Below are 20,208 nucleotides of genomic sequence, written 5' to 3'. Positions count from 1 at the left end.
AACAAGAATCCCATGGGAACACAGAAATCACAAACCAATGTATTGTCATCCAGCAGTGCTTCACCCAGGTTAGAGTATATATATATTAGGAATTGAAAAGCAGTTCAGGTTCCAGGGCAGTTCTAGTATTATTTTTTTGTAACCTCACAGTAAGAGTTGGTCCTCTTCTATTAAACGGTGATTTCATTATTCTATTCATTTCTAATACTTCAGACAATTACTTTACCTTCCATTCAGAACACCCAGAAGTTTTTGCTTACTCATTTTCTGTTTATTCAAGAGTTTCCAAAGCCAGCTTGTCATCACCTTTGCCTTCTCTCTGCATATCTTCAGCCTGTCTTTGGCTACTGAGTAGCCCTCTTTGTGTCTCAGGTACCGAGCTCCTCATAGAAAATGACCTGATGGTGTATTTGCTCTCTGTTTGAAAGAATTTTCTTGCCACAGTGTCTTATATGTCACTGACCAGCCTTCATGCTGACTGCTCTGGACCAATCATCTGGATCCAGAAGTTTTATCAGAAGGGCATAGGGATCCCATTGAACAGAGGCAGTGGGGAGGGTAAACATTCTGAGATTTGCTCTTTTCAGTACAGTGGAGGAAGGAGAAAAATAAGAGGTATCAAGGATACTCGAATAGGGGACAAGAGATATGATAAATATTTAAGAAGAGGAATAGCACTTAGAAACCTATTAGATATTGAGAGATGGGGGATCCGGTAGTAAGAGAGAAGTCTACAAGAGTTATAGATTTCTGGCTTGGGCAGCTGGGTAGATGTTGGTAGCCAGATTGAGAGAATAGAGGAAATGGGACAGATAGAGTATAGAAGCGAAGAAAGATACATTTTACTACACATACAAGTTTGAAGTACCAGGAAACATCCAAAGGGAGAAACCTAGTAGACACTCAGATACAGGAACTGCAGCTAAGCAGATAAGCTGTATTTTGTTATAGGTAAAAGAAACATTTCAACAAGCTTATGCAAAAGGGCCAGGCCTGTGAACAAGAACAGATGTTTACATCTCATTAATACAACCCCAAACCTCTCACCTCTATTTATCTTTGCAGGTAAGAGAACCCACAGTCAACTGGCTTCTACACATGATGAAGGACATAGACATGGTTATGGGAACTCTGGGCTTATTATTATTATTATTATTATTATTATTATTATGAGACAGGATCTTGCTTTATCACCCAGGCTGGAGTGCAGTGGCACGAACAAGGCTCACTGCAACCTTTGCCTCCCAGGCTTAAGCGATCTTCCCACCTTAACTCCTGAGTAGCTGGGACCACAGGTGCAGCTACCATGCCTGGCTAATTTTTATTTATTTTTCATTTTTTGTAGAGATAAAGTCTTGCCATGTTGCCCAGGCTGCTGCTTGAACTGAGCTCAAGCAATCCTCCTGCTTCAGTCTCCCAAAGTGCTGGGATTACAGGCATGAGCCACCATGCCTGGGCTCTAGGCTCACATTCTAAATACTCTATAACTAGCAGAGAAAGCTGATTTGTCTAGCTTCAAGATGAAAAATCCTAGGGGAAGAACTCAGTGATTTGTACTGGCTCATTACTCATTCCTTATACCAGTCCCTGTGGTCAAGGAAACATTAGTTACTATATTTAGCCAAGTTATCCCTGCGGCTGGAGTGAGTGAGGTCTGTTCCCTGAAGAAGACTATCACAGGAAAATTCAATATAGTTTCCTTACTGAATAACTTGGTTTACTTTCCAGTGTGTAAAATATATAATAAATAAATCCAATTTTTCTGCAGTAGCTCAAAACTGGGACAACTCTGTGCAACCTTAATCATTTCTATATATTTCTCTGAGACTTTGAATATTTTGAAGTTTATATGGGGAGTAACCTCATCTCTCCAGATTGTCACTTTAAGAAAAAGATGGCTAATAGCAGGGAAGGTAGAATCCTGGAGAACATATGAAAAGATTCAAGGGCAGATATTCTTAATTCTGGCAGTGTTATATATCAGTGCCCCCTCCAAAGTCTGTGCTTATAAATGCAACAGATCAAAATGAGACCTGCCACCAATTTCCAGGGAATGCTGGAGGAGGAATACTCTCATTAATATTAGTCTTTCCCTCCTATTCTATTTTTGGGGATGCTTGAGAAGATACTTTTGCTTTAATTTTTTTTTCTTTTAAAAAATAGAGATGGGGTTTTTCCATGTTGCCCAGGCTGGTCTAGAACTCCTAGACTCAAGCAATCCACCCGCCTCATCCTCCCAAAGTGCTAGGATTACAGGCATGAGCCACTGCACCTGGCCAATACTTTTGTTTTGTTAGGGAAAAAATGTTCAGTATTTTGAAAGTCTTGGTTCCACCTGCACTGGTGCCTTTTAAAACAAATTTGTAATTAAAGTAACTAGTGGAGGAGGAGGCATATATAAGTGGACTTATATGTGCAGAATATATCTCTGGAAAGATATCAAAAATATTAAAAGACCAATAACATTGGTTCCCTCCCAGGAAGAGAACTTACAAGTGGCTAAGGGATGGGGGACAGGACTGGTGGTTTAACAGTATACCCATTTATATCTTTTGGGATTGAATTATTTGAATGTATTGCCTAAAGTATAAATAATAAAACATTTTAATCAAAATTAAAGGCCTGAGCTGTCTCATAGAATCTAATGGGGAAGTAGGTAACCACTGGGAACTAGTGAGAACTAGTCTTACACTGAGGAGTTTGTGATAGGAGGTCTGTGTTAGAGATAGAGATTGAGAAGTCATCAGCACTGAGGTTGCAATGGAAGCAATGGGTGAGTTGTGTATTGACAGCCTTGGGGTGGATACAATAGTCACCGTTATCTGCAGTTTCACTTTCTGCAATTTCAGTTACCCAGTCAACTGGGTCCAAAAATAGATAAGTAGAGAACAATAATATATTTTGAAAGAGAGAGACCACATTCACCTAAGTTTTATTACAGGATACTGTTTTAATTGGTCTACTTTATTATTACTTGTTAATTTCTTGCTGTGACTAATTTAGACATTAAAGTTTATCATAGGTATGTATGTATGTATAGGAAAAAACAGTAATTATATATAAGGTTTGGTTCTATTTGGTATGCAGTTTCAGGCATTCACTGGGGATCTTGGAACATATCTCCAGCAGTTAAGGGAGGACTCCTGTATACAGGAAAAGAAGCTGCCAAAGAAAATTACAAAGACTGAATCAAGGACGGGACAGTCACTGGAGGAGTAGTGTTTAGCAGCCAAAAGAGGTATCTGAAAAAGGAAGGCTAATAGTAGTAAGTGAGGACCCTATTTTATGTGCTGTTTATGCTTATTTTATACATTATTGGATGAAAATTATCAACAAAGTGCTTATTACCAATTTTATTCTGAGAGATTATTTATAATGCTAAATTTTAAACATTCTGAATCCCAAAAAGCCACATTAAAAGCCATTAAATTATGTACTGTTTTTTAAAACATTAAGCATTATTCTTTGGAATATTCTTTGGGAGGCTGAGGCAGGAGGACCATTTTAGCTCAGGAGTTCACAAGAAGCCTGGGCAACATGGTGGGACCTCCTCTCTACTAAAATTCAAAAAAATTAACTGGGCATGGTGGCGCATCTGTAATCCCAGCTACTGTGGGGGCTAAGGTGGGAGGATCCCTCGAGCCTGGAAGGTTAAAGCTACAGTGAGCTGTGATTATGCCACTGCACTCCTGCCTGGGCAACAGAGTGAGACCTTGTCTCAAAAAAGAAAAAAAAAAAAAAAAAGGAAAAATAGTTCTATGAAAAAGCTTTGGAAAATAAAAGCATATGTAACAAAAATAAATGCAAGTTTGAAAAACAAAGTTAAGAAATTTTTTAGAACTAGAACAACAAAAAACAAAAATAGAAAATAGAAAAGATTTTAAAAATTAGGAGGCAAGCTGGAAGTACACTATTAAATAATGAGTCCCCCCAAAAAAAGAACTGAAAATAGGCAGAAATTATCAAAGAAGAAATATAAGAAAATTGCTGAGAACTGCAAGATGAGTCTAAATTGAAATGGTCTACTTAATACCCAACAACGTAAAAAAAGATAAAACAATCCAAACCAAGACATACCATTGTGAAATTCCAGAACATCCAAAATAAGGAGAAGCTCTTACAAGATTGTAGGTTGTAGGTGTAGTGGTAGGATTAGGGATCTGTAATTGCTTAGAAGGGTACACAAATCAAAATGGCACTTTTTCAGTGCACAATGAATATTTGGACATAAGGACTTCAAAAATCTGAGGAAGGGCTGGGCACAGTGGTTCACACGTATAATCCCAGCACTTTGGGAGGCCAAGATGGGAGGATTGCTTGAGGCCCGAAGTTCAAGACCAGCCTGGTCAACATAGCAAGACCCCATCTCAAACAAATAATAAATTTTTAAAATCTGAGGGAGAAATTATTTGCATCCTAGAAATGTATAACCAACCAATTAATCATGTGTGAAGGTAAGGATTCAAAAAGTGTATCTGCCATACAACTCTCTTTAGAGAACTGCAGGGTGATATACTCTCAAAAAACAGGGAGAAAAAGAAAAGCACAAATTGAAATAGTAAATCCACCACAGAAAAACGCCAAAAAGAAGTTATAAGACAAAGGTATGCCCAAAGCCTTCTCCATATTGGAGCAGGAGGAAGGGGGAGCTTCAGAGAGAGATCTCCAAGGGGAAAAATGGAACCAGTACATTATCTAATATATTTGAGCAATGAGGGTAAAAAAAAAAAACAACAGCTGGTAGTCATCAACAGCTCTAGTTGAACAGTTGAAATAATGAGTTCATAGAAAACTATGCAGGTAGAAAATATGAGACAATTGTTTATTCCAAAAAACTAAAGTAGTGAAAGGAAAGAAATGATCATAAAATATTTTCTGCCTCTGCATTTTTTCATAGGAAATAGTGTAAACACTAACCAAAAAATGGTGATGATACAGGATAACAGGAGATAGAAAGTGGGAGGTTAAGAATACTAAATTATCACCCACGATAATAGAAAGTCAATAAAGCCTAGAATTGGCAAATCAAGAAATAGTATTATAAATGTTCTATTGGCTAATACCAGAAAAAAAATGTCTAAAAGAGTTTAAAGTCATTGCCTTTGGGAAGTGTGGGAATGGGAGAAGAGAGAATGAAGAAATGTTTTTCCTGTTGTTACTATTTAATATTTAAATTAGATCTACTTATTAGTTTGGTATAAATTTAAATTTTTAATGTCAAAATACTGAAAGTATGCAATGGATGGGTTCCAACTTTTTCGTTCAATAGAATAAACATTTTTGTCCTAGAATTTTTATCCTGCAAAAGCTATCAGTAATTGGAAACAATGAATGGTACATGTTTATTTTTTGCCCACTTAGATTTAAAAATAGAAATTTTTAAGTTCATATTCTTTCATGGATACTATGCTGAAACACAAAGTCTTCCCTAAAAGGTAATCCTGCACCTAGTATCTAGACTAAAGGACCTAGAGAATTAAGGTGAACTGGAGTCAGACTTCTTTGACCTTTAAAGTTTACTGCAGTATGAAAACCATCTAAAGAGAACTAGATCCAAAGTTACCTGAATCCAGCAGGTTGCTATTTATACATCTGTGATAGAGCCCAACTTTGCTTTTTAGACACAGTATGGCAGAATTTTAAAGATCTATGATAGCTCAAGTTTCTCTTACTGAGAGTTGTTTAGGAGTTAGTAACTAGTAAATAGATTTGATAACTAGTAAAGAGAAAAAGGACCCTGCCTCCATCCCTCAGTCTTCAGCCAACATCACATTCTATCTGTGTGTGGTCAAGTTACTGATTACTAAATCTGTAGGAATGCTAACAATTATATGGCAGATTCTCTTACTTATTTTTACTAGTGTTTTTAAGAAGTGTGGGATGACTAATGACCACAAAGAAGCACTCTCCTTAAGAATATTTTTTCTCGATGTATTTGAAAATAAAGACCAATCTTGAAAATTTTGTTGCTACAAATCAGATGTTTCCAAATGTGTTGGGTTGCGGCAATTCAGGAGGACCATGTATATGACCTTACATTATGTATGGTTGTATTAACACAGTGATGTCTTTGGTTCTTTAATGTTTTGAGTAAAGTGCATCTCTACCAGAAGACTAGTAAATTTGTTTTCCCATGTTTTTATCCCATGATTTTAAAAGGATTTTAATCCATTGAATATTAATTTCTTCCTTTTAGGGTGAGAATAACATCTACTCTAGTGGCATATAAAGCAACCCATGCTTTTAATCTTTTCCCAAGTGTGGAAGAAAAGTTTTACTAGAATTGTTCTGGCTTTATACCACAGAAGTCTTCCCAGCTTAGAGAAGTAGATTAACCCTGCTTCAGTTTTCAAAAAGAGTGAAAATAACTATTACAAATGGTACACCTTAACATTTGATATCTAAACCTAAAATGCTATGGATGGTTAACAACCATCCTTAGTATAAAAATGTTTTCCTGGATCATGTGTATCACTCTCAACTGGCAGCTTATTACATATGCAAATTTCTGGGCCCCAAACGAATATAGTTTTTTTCAACTGACCTAGATGATTCTTTCACTATGGCAACAGAATTGCAACTTAATGTTATGTTTGGTGGCTTTTATTTTGTCAAAAGTCAGTATAAAAACATAGACATATAAGTCTGAGTGTGGTGGTACACACCTGTAATCCCAGACCTTTAGCAGGCAGAAGGCAGGAGGATGGCTTGAAGCCAGGAATTCGAGATCAGCTTGGACAACACTGCAATACTGGTCTCTACAAAAAAATTAAAAATTAGCCTGGCACGATTAGCTGGGCATGGCGGTATGCACCTGTAGTCCTAGCTACTTGAGAGGCTGAGGCAGGAGGATCACTTAAGCCCAGGAATTTGTTACAGTGAGCCATGATTAGCATCACTGAACTCCAGCCTGGGTGACACCAAGACCTTGTCTCTATTAAAAAATAAAAACATAGACAGATAAAATCTCTACCTGTTTTAATTCCATTGAGGACATTGTTTTATTATCGAACATTCTTCAATGTCAATGGAACAAAATCTCTTTCTGATTTTGGAGCTAGAAAAAAGTTTGTCTCTCTTGTGAACTTGTATGTTTCCTTTATTAGAGTAGTGCTTGTCAAATTTGACTAATTCTCAGAATTTCCTGGGGAACTTTTAAAAACAACGTAGCTTCTCAGCTGTAAGATCATTTACTGGCCTCTCCTGGTGAAGGACGGCCCTTGCGATACTGATAATTAGCCATGTTTCCAAAACTCTACATGGGATATCTAGTTAATTTACCATGTTCACTTTTTGCCTTGGCTTCCTGGAAGCTAATCTTACAGCAATTTTTCTTGGAATTCAGTTACTTAATGTAATTATTCTCCATTTCTTTCCCTATTACATTACTTGGCTCATTTAGTATGTTTTTAATACATTTCAACATGGGAGAAAATAACCTAATGGTACTGTCCTTTGGACCAGCACGTTCCTTGCAATAGCATTTGAGCCTAAAATAAATCAGTTACTAGGATTATAGAGGGAAAGAATATTATGGATCTTTTAAAATTTCCTCATTCAGTTTTATGAAGTCTGTGGGAAACTGATTTGAAAAGGACTCTGAAATTTGCTATTAAAATGACATATACATAATTAAATTCCTGATCCCTCTTAAGCCTTTTTCATATGGACACCCCCAAGACTAAATGCATTGTTCTTTCTTTTTATTCACCACCTCAATGAGCTCATCCATTTTGGTGTTGTTAACATTACCACCATGCTGAATAATTTCCAAATGTGTGATTAGCTTGAATCACTCACCAAAGCCCCAGGCTTGAATCTTTTTCTGTCTGTAGGGATCCTTTAATTGGCTGTCTCCCGAAGACCAGATATGCATGTGAAGAAAGCCAATGCATCTAAAATCAAACTCTTCAGCTTACTGCACAATTTCTTGATTACCTCCCTTTCCCTACACATCATGTGGGTAAATGGCATTAGCATTCTCCCATGTCCCAAGCTGAATTAGCCCTTTGTCGCCTTTGTTTCTTTGTAGCCCCACTCCACTTAACTGGGAAATATTTAGGCTATAATTGGAGGATGTACTTTGAAGTCAGATTGAGAACCAAAGAAAATGCTGACTGGTATAAGTGATAATCAGAAGGAGGGATAAGTGGCCTAAGAAATAAAAGTGGTTTGTTTCACAGGGAGAAAACATATCATTTGTCATAGACAGACTCAAGAATGTATTCCTTTCCCTTCTTTCCCTAGCCTAGTGCTCATTTCCTAATTAAAATCAACTACTATTAGTTGATTTCTCAATATGCAGCCTATTGCTTTTTCCATTTATCGTGGTGTCAGTATTAACAGTTTAGTAATAATTGCCTAATCGATCTTCATCTGTAGAAAAAGAATGGTAATAGGATCTGACTCAATGAGTTGTTGTCAGTATTGAGTAGTTTGTAGTATTTAGCATAGTGCTTGGCGTCCACTAAATATTAATTTTATTTTGTTGTTGTTAACAGTACATTCAAATATTCCCTTATGATTATTTCACTTTAACTTACACCACCAATTAATTGACACAAAGTACCATATTTACTCTTAGGATAATCTTACCATAATTTTATAGATAAAATTCACATCCTTCATCTTGGGAGTTAAAACTTAGTTGCAAAACCTTAAGCAAGTTATTTTTCTGAGCCTCTGTTTCCTCATTTGAAACAGGGATAACATTATGTTCTAGGTTTATATGAAGTTAAAATTAGTAATGTGTATCAAAAATGCCTGGGGGACTGCAGAGAAATGTAGACGTTGTAGGTGTTTTCATTTGTGCCCTAAGCTTTGTCTTGGAGCACATGGCCTGATGCAAGCAAGGAACGACCTCCAAAGAATCCTTGGCCCTCACCCCAAGACCTGGGTTCTACTAGGCTCTGGGCAACACACCAGTTTTTGATGGCTGCAAGGTATCTATTCAGTTCCACCAGTCACAAATTCCCTGAGGCATAAGATCTTCTCATTTGGGGAAGGCATTTTGCACAAAATGATGCTCTCAATGTTTAATTCTTGTCAGGTGAAAAATGATCTACTCGGTGGCCTCCCTGGAAGATGTCAGTGCATAATAACCTCATGAAGCATCCCCAGAAGCTGCTGCTGTCTCCAGAATGTGCCAGCCTCCCAGGAACCAATTACCTGTCACCATTTTCCTGTCTGTTCCCAAGAACTAGAACCGTCATGAAAACACAACAAATTCAAATTGAAGTCCTTCCTCTATCTGTGATTACTGAAATTATTTTAGAAATCACCCTACTGGTTATCCCCACAGTCCTTGGCCATTACCTAAAATACAAGTCACTCCATCCATTAATCTCATTCACTCACATTCAGGTTACTGTTGGATTTTTCTTCCCTGATCCAACCACCTCCCACTGTTCCTCTACCTCCAGATCCTTTCTACCATGTTCTCTAGGACACCAATGGTGGTTCGTATTCTTACTTGTCCAGTACTTGTTCCTTCACACCTTCTGGTACTAAACTCACCCTTACCACAAGGAAAAGCATGTGGCCAAGATGGGCCACAACAATTGACCCAGAAATGATCATGCAACCTAAACCAGCTTACTTTAGGTCTTTCCTGGGAACTGCTCTGATAAAACTGGCAAGTGACCATGTTCTCTGGCATGTAAATAAAGTCCATTTACAATAGGAACAAATTAAGGCAACCTGAAACAGAAGACAGAAGAAGAATAAAGAGAGAGAGAGAGAGAGGTAAAGAGAGAATCTAATGAAGTCAAGTGCCTGGTACTAGTTCCTAAGATCCACAATGCACCCTGACTCCTGAAGCTTTTCCGTTGACTGTCTTAACTTTTGGTTCACTATATTCCCATTTCAGACACTTGCAATGAAGAGTTATAACTTAACATAATTCATTCCATTATAAACTTCCTACAAATTCTGCCACTGCACCAAACATTCCCTCTGACCAGCTGCTTTATGCTAGACTCTCCCCTCAAAATACCAATCCCCTTCAGCCCTCTTAAAAGAACATCTTTCCTTAAGCCGGGTGCAGTGGCTCATGCCTGTAATCTCAGCACTTTGGGAGGCCAAGGCAGGCAGATCATGAGATCAGGAGTTTGAGACCAGCCTGGCCAACATGGTAAAACCCTGTCTCTACTAAAGATAAAAAATTAACCAGCTGTGGTGGCAAGCACCTGTAATCCCAGCTACTCAGGAGGCTAAGGCAGGGGAATTGCTTGAACCCAGGAGGTGGAGGCTGTAGTGGGCCAAGATCGCACCACTGTACCCCAGTGGGCAACAGTGCAAGACTCTCTTAAAAAAAAAAAATGGTGTGTGCCTGTAATCTCAGCTACTCAGGAGGCTGAGGCAGGAGAATTGCTTGAATCCAGGAGGCGGAGGTTGCGGTGAGCCGAGATCGCGCCATTGCACTCCAGCCTGGGTAACAAGAGCGAAACTCCGTCTCCAAAAAAAAAATAAAAAAATTAAAAAAAAAAAAGAATACCAAGTGAAATAAATAAAGACAGAAAAAAAGAAAAGAAAAGAAAAATAAAATCTTTCTTCCCTCAAACTTTGTATGTCTTGAAGTCAGAGGTGGAGCTGACAGCCTTCTCCCTCTCCAAACCATTCAGTGCCACCCTATGCCTTAAAAAACTCTGTTCCTGCTGACATATTTCCTTCTTCCCTTACTATTGCTACTCCCCACTCATTCATTCTGTTAAAATAAGTGATTGAGCAGCTATAAGGCCAATTAGCACCTTAGGTTTCTACACAGGCAAACTAAAACCCAATTCAATATAAACAGTAAAAGGACACTTAAGCTTAACCAATCACGAACCACCAACGTACTTCTTTTTTTTTTTTTTTTTTTTTTTTTTGAGACGGAGTTTCGCTCTTGTTACCCAGGCTGGAGTGCGATGGCACGATCTCGGCTCACCGCAACCTCCGCCTCCTGGTCTCAGGCAATTCTCCTGCCTCAGCCTCCTGAGTAGCTGGTATTACAAGCGTGCTCCCCCATGCCTAGCTAATTTTTCTATTTTTAGTAGAGATGGGGTTTAACCATGTTGGCCAGGCTGATCTCAAACTCCTGACCTCAGGTGATCTGCCCGCCTCAGCCTCCCAAAGTGCTGAGATTATAGGCATGTAATCTGGCTGAGCAATTTCTGGCCAACCAATTTCTTTACTTGTTCAGACTATAAAAGCCTGCTGCTCTCATGGCTGAAACACAATTCTGTGAACCTCTTCTGGTTTTGAGTGCTACCTACTTTGTGAATCCTTTAATGTTCGAGTAAACTCTGTTAAATGTATTTTGTCTGTAGTTTTCATTTTTAACTATTCAAAACCGAAACTCGACTCAGTCCTCCTTGCAGTCCCCTTCCTGAGTTCACCATCCATGTGGAAGAACGTCCACTGTCATTCTGTGACTGCCTTGTCTCTACTAGCATTTCCTCCTCCCTCCATCCTTTCAGTGTAAAAATAAGTGTCCCTTCCTATGTAAAGTTCTAGTGGATTCCAAACTTTAGAGACCTCTGTCAATCATTTTGCCCACCTCTTCCCCCTGTCTTCAGCCTGTTCCTCTCTCTCTTCCTTCACATCATCTATTAATAAACATGCTCACTGGGACATCATTCAATAAACAAAAACAAAACCTACCTTGACTGCCTTATTCCTCTTTATTTACACACCCTGCTGTCTTCTCCCCTTCAACGTTAAGCTTCTTGAAAATATTCTCTATACTTTCTGTTTCCATTTTTCACTTTGCATTCACAACTTACTGAAACTGAGCTCTTTTTATCAGAGAAGTATTACTCAGACCTGATGTGCTTGGTTAAATCAAGTGAGAAAGTCCACATTGTGCTTGGGCTCCTTAAGCTTCTATAGGTCACAGGATTACATTCTACCCCTAGAGAGACACCTAGGTAGTGGTCAGGGTGGGTCACAGAATTTTCATAGCCATTACCAACCAGCTCTCTCTCAATTGCCAGATCTAACTTTAAATGTGACATGCCATCTCCTGCCAGTCTTACCTACTAGTAGCAACACTGCATTATAAATTTGTTTTCTCATTTCCATAGCAGCAAAATTTATACTCAAGAAAATCATAGGCTGGGAAGATGGCCGCCTAAGAACAGCTCAGGACTTCAGCTCCCAGCGAAGGTGCAGAGGGTGAGTGGAAGCCGCATTTCCAGACGAACTCTTATTGCCCACAGACCAGGAGATACCCAGGCAGAGGGGTCGCCAGCGTCGCAGTCCCAGCCGGTGCGGCTGTTTTGGCCCCCGTGGGGCTGATTCCGCCCGCGCGGCTGCTGTGACCACTCCCTGTTGCTGCGGTTCTCCTTACAAAAGCCACTGGTCTGGGAGCCCTCTTAGCTGGCGAGCAGAGCCCTGAGACGGCAGAATAGCCCATTCATCTGAAATAGCGAGTCAGGCCAGGAGATTCCTAGGCAAAAAATCCACCAGGAGCTGGCGCCGCAGTTCGAGCCCACTCCGTGAGTCGCAGCATGGGAGATCCTGGCGCCTTTTCAACAAGCGACCAGAACGCGGGGTCGTTCAACTTGAAAGAAAAGACTCTGAGTCAGGGAGCCAGGTGATCAGGCTCGGTTGGTCCCACCCCTCCACCCCCAACAACAACGAAAACAAAAACAGTAACTGGAAACCCTCTGGGTTGAGCCCTTCAAACCAAGCACAGCTGAACCTGGACGGTCCGGCTCGGTGGAGGAGGGGCTTCCGCCATTACTGAGACTCTCCACCGCTACTGAGGCAGGCTGCCGTTGCCGAGGCAACCCGCCGTTGCCGAGGCAACCTGCCACAACAGAGAGAGTCCACCATAACAGAGGCGGGGCCACCATTGCCGAGACAGTTCTAACTACGCCCATATAAAAAGGACTACAGGGAAGAGCTCAGGGCAGCTGGGCGGAGCCCACAGCAGCTCAGCAAAGCCCCTGCGGGCAGGCAGAGGCTGGGCGTGCTGCTAGCTGGGCTGGTCCGACCTGAAAGAAAAATCAAAAAAGGCAGTAGTGCAACGGAAACTCATAAAGCTCCAACTCCCTGGGACAGAGACAGACAACAGGTGGATAAACCCACAAAAATGGGAAGAAACCAGCGCAAAAAGGATGAAAACTCCCGAAACCAGAACACCTCTCCTCCTAAAAGTGATCACAACTCCTCACCAGCAAGGGAACCAGACCGGATGGAGAAGGAGGGTGATGAAATGACAGAATCAGACTTCAGAAGGTGGGTAGTAAGAAACTACAATGAGCTAAAAGAACATGTTCTAACCCAACGCAAAGAAAATAGGAACCTTGAAAAAAGATTGGACGAACTGCTGACGTGAATGGACAGCATAGAGAGGAGTATAAGTGAATTGATGGAGCTGAAAAATGCAACACGAGAACTTCGTGAAGCATGCACAAGCTTCAACAGCCGAATTGACCAAGCAGAAGAAAGGATATCAGAGGTCAAAGATCAACTCAATGAAATAAAAAGAGAAGGCAAGAACAGAGAAAAAAGCACAAAAAGGAATGAACAAAATCTTCAAGAAATGTGGGACTATGTGAAAAGACCTAATCTACGTCTGATAGGTGTACCTGAATGTGATGAAGAGAATGAATCCAAGCTGGAAAATACTCTTCAGGATATTATCCAGGAAAACTTCCCCAACCTAGCAAGGCAGACCAATATTCAAATCCAGGAAATACAGAGAACACCACAAAGATATTCCTCAAGAAGAGCAACCCCAAGGCACATAATTGTCAGATTCACCAGGGTTGAAATGAAAGAGAAAATGCTAAGGGCAGCCAGAGAGAAAGGTCGGGTTACCCACAAAGGGAAGCCCATTAGACTCACAGCAGATCTCTCAGCAGAAACCCTACAAGCCAGAAGAGATTGGGGGCCAATATTCAACATCCTTAAAGAAAAGAAGTTTCAACCCAGAATCTCCTATCCAGCCAAACTAAGCTTCATAAGTGAAGGAAAAATAAAATCCTTTGTGAACAAGCAAGCACTCAGAGATTTCATCACCACCAAACCTGCTCTACAAGAACTCCTGAAAGAGGCTCTACACATATAAAGGAACAACCAGAACCAGCCATTCCAAAAACACACCAAATGGTAAAAAAGCATCAACACAATCAAGAATCTGCATCAACTAACCAACAAAACAGCCAGGTAGCATCAAAATGACAGCATCAAATTCACACATAACAATACTATCCCTAAATGTAAATGGACTAAATGCCCCAATCAAAAGACACAGACTGGCAAATTGGATAAAAAGCCAAAACCTATCAGTGTGCTGTATCCAGGAAACCCATCTTACATGCAAGGATACACAAAGGCTCAAAATAAAGGGATGGAGGAAGATCTACCAAGCAAATGGAGAGCAAAAAAAGGCAGGAGTTGCAATTCTCATCTCTGATAAAATAGACTTTAAAGCAACAAAGATCAAAAGAGACAAAGAAGGACATTACATAATGGTAAAAGGATCACTGCAACAAGAAGAGCTAACGATCCTAAATATATACGCACCCAATACAGGAGCACCCAGATACATAAGGCAAGTTCTTAATGACTTACAAAGAGACTTAGACTCCCACACAATAATAGTGGGAGACTTTAACACCCCATTGTCAATATTAGACAGATCAACCAGACAGAAAATCAACAAGGATATCCAGGACCTGAATACAGACCTGGAACAAGCAAACCTAATAGACATTTACAGAACTCTCCACCCCAAATCCACGGAATATACATTCTTCTCAGCACCACATCACACCTACTCTAAAATTGACCACATAATTGGCAATAAATCACTCCTCAGCAAATGCAAAAGAACAGAAATCATAACAAACAGTCTCTCAGACCACAGTGCAATCGAGTTAGAACTCAGAATGCAGAAACTAACTCAGAACCGCACAGCTTCATGGAAACTGAACAACTTGCTCTTGAATGTTGACTGGATAAACAACGAAATGAAGGCAGAAATAAAGATGTTCTTCGAAACCAATGAGAACGAAGACACAACATACCAGAATCTCTGGGACACATTTAAAGCAGTCTCTAGAGGAAAATATATAGCAATGAGTGCCCACATGAGAAGAAAGGAGACATCTAAAATTGACACCCTATCATCAAAATTGAAAGAGCTAGAGGAGCAAGATCAAAAAAACTCAAAACCTAGCAGAAGACAGGAAATAACTAAGATCAGAGCAGAACTGAAGGAAATAGAGACACAAAAAACTCTTCAAAAAATCAATAAATCCAGGAGCTGGTTTTTTGAAAAGATCAACAAAATAGACAGACCACTAGCCAGATTAATAAAAAAGAAAAGAGAGAATAACCAAATTGATGCAATAAAAAACGATAAAGGTGATATCACCACAGATTCCACAGAAATCCAAACCATCATCAGAGATTATTACAAACAACTCTATGCACATAAACTAGTAAACCTGGAAGAAATGGATAAATTCCTGGACACCTGCAACCTTCCAAGCCTAAACCTGGAAGAAGCCGAAACCCTGAATAGACCAATAACATGGTCTGAAGTCGAGGCAGCAATAAAGAGCCTACCACCCCAAAAAAGCCCAGGTCCAGATGGGTTCACAGCTGAATTCTACCAGACATACAAGGAGGAGCTGATACCATTCCTTCTGAAACTATTCCAGACAATCCAAAAAGAGGGAATCCTTCCCAAATCATTTTACAAGACAAACATCATCCTGATACCAAAACCCGGCAGAGACTCAACAAGAAAAGAAAATTTCAGGCCAATATCCATGATGAACATAGATGCAAAAATCTTCAATAAAATACTGGCAAACCGATTGCAACAGCATATCAAAAAGCTCATCCACCATGATCAAGTAGGATTCATCCTGGGGATGCAAGGCTGGTTCAACATACGCAAGTCCATAAACGTAATTCACCACATAAACAGAACCAAAGACAAAAACCACATGATTATCTCGATTGATGCAGAGAAGGCTTTTGACAAAATTCAACAACCTTTATGCTAAAAACCCTCAATAAACTAGGTATTGACGGAACATATCTCAAAACAATAAAAGCTATTTACGACAAACCAACAGCCAATATCATACTGAATGGGCAAAAACTGGAAGCATTCCCTTTGAAATCTGGCACTAGACAAGGATGCCCTCTCTCACCACTCCTATTCAATATAGTACTGGAAGTTCTAGCCAGAGCAATCAGGCAAGAAAAAGAAATAAAGGGTATCCAAATTGGAAAGGAGGAAATCAAATTGTCTCTATTTGCAGATGACATGATTGTATATCTAGAAGACCCCATCATCTCAGTCCAAAATCTCCTGAAACTGATAAACAACTTCAGCAAAGTCTCCGGATACAAAATCAACGTGCAAAAATCACAAGCATTCCTATACGCCAGTAATAGACTTCAAGAGAGCCAAATCAAGAATGAACTGCCATTCACAATTGCTACAAAGAGAATAAAGTACCTAGGAATACAACTAACAAGGAACGTAAAGGACCTCTTCAAGGAGAACTACAAGCCATTGCTCAACGAAATAAGAGAGGATACAAACAGATGGAGAAACATTCCATGTTCATGGTTAGGAAGAATCAACATCGTGAAAATGGCCATACTGCCCAAAGTAATTTACAGATTCAATGCTATTCCCATCAAGCTACCAATGACCTTCTTCACAGAACTGGAGAAAAACACCTTAAACTTCATATGGAACCAAAAGAGAGCCCACATAGCCAAGTCAATTCTAAGCAAAAAGAACAAAGCAGGAGGCATCACACTACCGGACTTCAAACTATACTACAAGGCTACAGTAATCAAAACAGCATGGTACTGGTACCAAAACAGAGATATAGACCAATGGAACAGAACAGAGGCCTCAGAGGAAATACAACATACCCACAACCACCTGATCTTTGACAAACCTGACAAAAACAAGCAATGGGGAAAGGACTCCCTGTTTAATAAATGGTGTTGGGAAAACTGGCTAGCCATGTGCAGAAAGCAGAAACAGGACCCCTTCCTGACACCTTACACCAAAATTTACTCCAGATGGATTAAAGACTTAAACATCAGACCTAATAGCATAAAAACCTTAGAAGAAAATCTAGGCAAAACCATTCAGGACATAGGTGTAGGCAAGGACTTCATGACCAAAACGCCAAAAGCAATGGCAACAAAAGCCAAAATAGACAAATGGGACCTAATCAAACTCCACAGCTTCTGCACGGCAAAAGAAACAGTCAGTAGAGTGAATCGGCAACCAACAGAATGGGGAAAAATTTTTGCAGTCTACCCATCTGACAAGGGGCTGATATCCAGAATTTACAAAGAACTAAAGCAGATCTACAAGAAAAAAACAAACAAACCCATTCAAAAATGGGCGAAGGATATGAACAGATACTTTACAAAAGAAGACATACAGGAGGCCAACAAACATATGAAAAAATGCTCATCATCACTGGTCATCAGAGAAATGCAAATCAAAACCACATTGAGATACCATCTCACACCAGTTAGAATGGCGATCATTAAAAAATCGGGAAACAACAGATGCTGGAGAGGATGTGAAGAAATAGGAACACTTTTACACTGTTGGTGGGAATGTAAATTAATTCAACCATTGTGGAAGACAGTGTGGCGATTCCTCAAGGACCTAAAAATAGAAATCCCATTTGACCCAGCAATCTCATTACTGGGTATATATCCAAAGGATTATAAATCATTCTACTACAAGGACACGTGCACACGAATGTTCATTGCAGCACTGTTTACAATAGCAAAGACCTGGAACCAACCCAAATGCCCAACGATGATAGACTGGATAGGGAAAATGTGGTACATATACACCATGGAATATTATGCAGCCATCAAAAACGATGAGTTCACGTCCTTTGTAGGGACATGGATGAACCTGGAAACCATCATTCTCGGCAAACTGACACAAGAGCGGAAAATCAAACACCGTATATTCTCGCTCATAGGCGGGTGTTGAACAATGAGAACACATGGACACAGGGAGGGGAGCACTACACACTGGGGTCCGTTGGGTGGAAATGGGGGAGGGGTGGGGGGTAGGGAGGTGGGAAGAGATAGCATGGGGAGAAATGACAGATACAGGTGAGGGGATGGAAGGCAGCAAAGCACACTGCCATGTGTGTACCTATGCAACAATCTTGCATGTTCATCACATGTACCCCAAAACCTAAAATGCAATAAAAAAAAAAAGAAAATCATATAATTTCCAAATATTAATGAAATGGTTTTGCTTCCTCATCAAAATACAACTTCCCCCTCACCAGCTGAGTACGATTTTATATTTTAAAGCTCACAGTATTGATCCAGCAATAGCATGTAAACAGAAAAATTATCCGTTTGGGTTTTTTTTTGTGTGTGGGGGGGCTTTGTGTTTCTACAAAGGCAGGAACCAATCTCTTGAATAGATGAGAAGTGAGATAAGATTGAGAATCACTACTCTCTGAAGAGTCAGAGTCTTTCTGTCAAGAACAGACCCTACAGAACTGTTTACATGAAACAAGAATGAGTATGGTTGCTGCACAGTGGTGCACATCTGTAGTTCCAGCTACTTGGAGGTTCTCTTGAGCCCAAGGGTTTGAAGCCAGCCTGGGCAACCTAGCAAGGCCCTGTATCAAAAAACATTAAAAAGAATGGGTTTGGCAGGCACACAGATACCTAGTCCTATGACCTTGGGCAAATTACCTAACATCTCTGTGCCTCAGTTCTCTATCTTTAAATAAAAATGACGATACCTATTTTAAGATGATTGTGAAGACCAAATAATATATGTAAAAGCAAATTTCCTGGAATTTAATAAGCATGTAACAAATATTCGTTTCTTGCTTTTCATCAGTTTGTCCCCAAGGAGAGGTTGAAATCAAACACTCCCATTTTAGTTCTAACTTATTTCTATCAGGCATTTTCTTGCACCTACTTTCACATTATCTCAGAACAGGCTTTTTATTCTTATACATGTCTTGTAAGACCAACTAAATACAACCTCATTGAGGGCAAAGATCATATTTCTGTTCTTTTATATTTCTCATAATTACAGCAATCTTGTGCCACAAATTTTCCTGGATATACCTAATCCCAAATAAGCTGCCTTCTGTCCTACAGTCATTAAAAGTATCTTGAGAATTTCAGGGTCCAGGCTATGTTTGCCAAAGTCTCACTTACTTAGAATGTAGCCTCCAGATCTGAACACACATGAGCAATCGATCTGCTTGAGGGCTCCCTGGTAGGGTACCTCACCCCTGTAATCCCAGCACTTTGGGAGTCTGAAGCAACAGGATTGCTTGAGGCCAGGAATTCGAGACCAGCCTGACCTCCATCTCTAAAACAAACAAAAAGAATCTACTTGAGGGAGGCCTCCACAGCCCATATGTCTTGGTAGAACCACTTTCCCTACCACCATGACCTACCCTTGTAGAATTTAATGGCAGCCACCTTTAACTATAAACTCAAGAGGCCAATCAAAAAAAGAAGCTAAAATTATAATTAAACCCCCACATTCCCCTAAAAGACCTCAAGATCATTCCATCATGCTTCAAAACTCTTTATACCTTAGTCACCTCTAGAGTCAAACCTCCATTGTTATCCATCATCACCACAATCTCCTTCCCACAAGACTTCGTTCATTCCCTTATTTTGCTTAAACTAAAAGCCCCTTCCCAGTCCCCGAACTCTTCCAGTGTATCCCCCAAAGCTCCAGTTGTGCCATCTACCAAATCCCAGATACCCACCGCCTCTTTCCGAATGTTTTCTTCACCTTCTTGCTCAGAAACCTTGGAGGCAGCTCTAACTGAAAACTGAAACCTGCTTTCCCTAGAGCCTTCTCAATAGGCGGCTGTTTCTTCCCTCCCACGTACCACATACCACAGAGCCTAGGGGTGGAATGGGCATCTTTCATGATCCTCATTGCTGCTGATGACAATTCTCCCTTGCTCAAAAACCTCAGCTTTTCTGGAAGTCCATGCCCTCAAACTACACTACCCACTACCCTCCTTTGGCAATCATCTACCAGTCTCTCAGGCTCTTCCTCATTCGCAGTAGATGTCAGTGGCCAGTTCCCTCACTGGCTCCCTGTCCACTCTTCATCGGTCATTCTCGGTGATTTAGCATCCATGTAAAGTGTGTGCCGAGCACCTTAGCCTCCTATTCCCTTGACTTCTCACTCCCAAAGCTCTC

At 40.2% G+C, this 20,208-nt stretch overlaps 2 protein-coding genes across 9 annotated transcripts in view; one reads left to right on the top strand and one right to left on the bottom strand.

Moving 5' to 3' along the window:
- Positions 1-11,297, top strand: part of LACTB2 (lactamase beta 2) — a 44,599-nt gene extending 33,302 nt beyond the window's left edge. The window contains exon 8 of one of the 2 annotated variants that reach the window (XM_010330440.2): positions 9,050-11,297. The gene's annotated coding sequence lies outside the window, so the exon portion shown is untranslated. The other variant, XM_074386772.1, reaches the window with a different exon arrangement.
- XKR9 (XK related 9) overlaps positions 1-20,208 on the bottom strand; it is a 112,153-nt gene that overhangs the window by 85,972 nt on the left and 5,973 nt on the right. The gene's annotated exons all lie outside the window — the stretch shown is intronic.

Source organism: Saimiri boliviensis, chromosome 15, assembly GCF_048565385.1.
Source record: "Saimiri boliviensis isolate mSaiBol1 chromosome 15, mSaiBol1.pri, whole genome shotgun sequence".
NCBI lineage: Eukaryota > Metazoa > Chordata > Mammalia > Primates > Cebidae > Saimiri > Saimiri boliviensis.
Note: the sequence above shows the minus strand (reverse complement) of the source record. Positions and strands in the feature narration are given on the sequence as shown.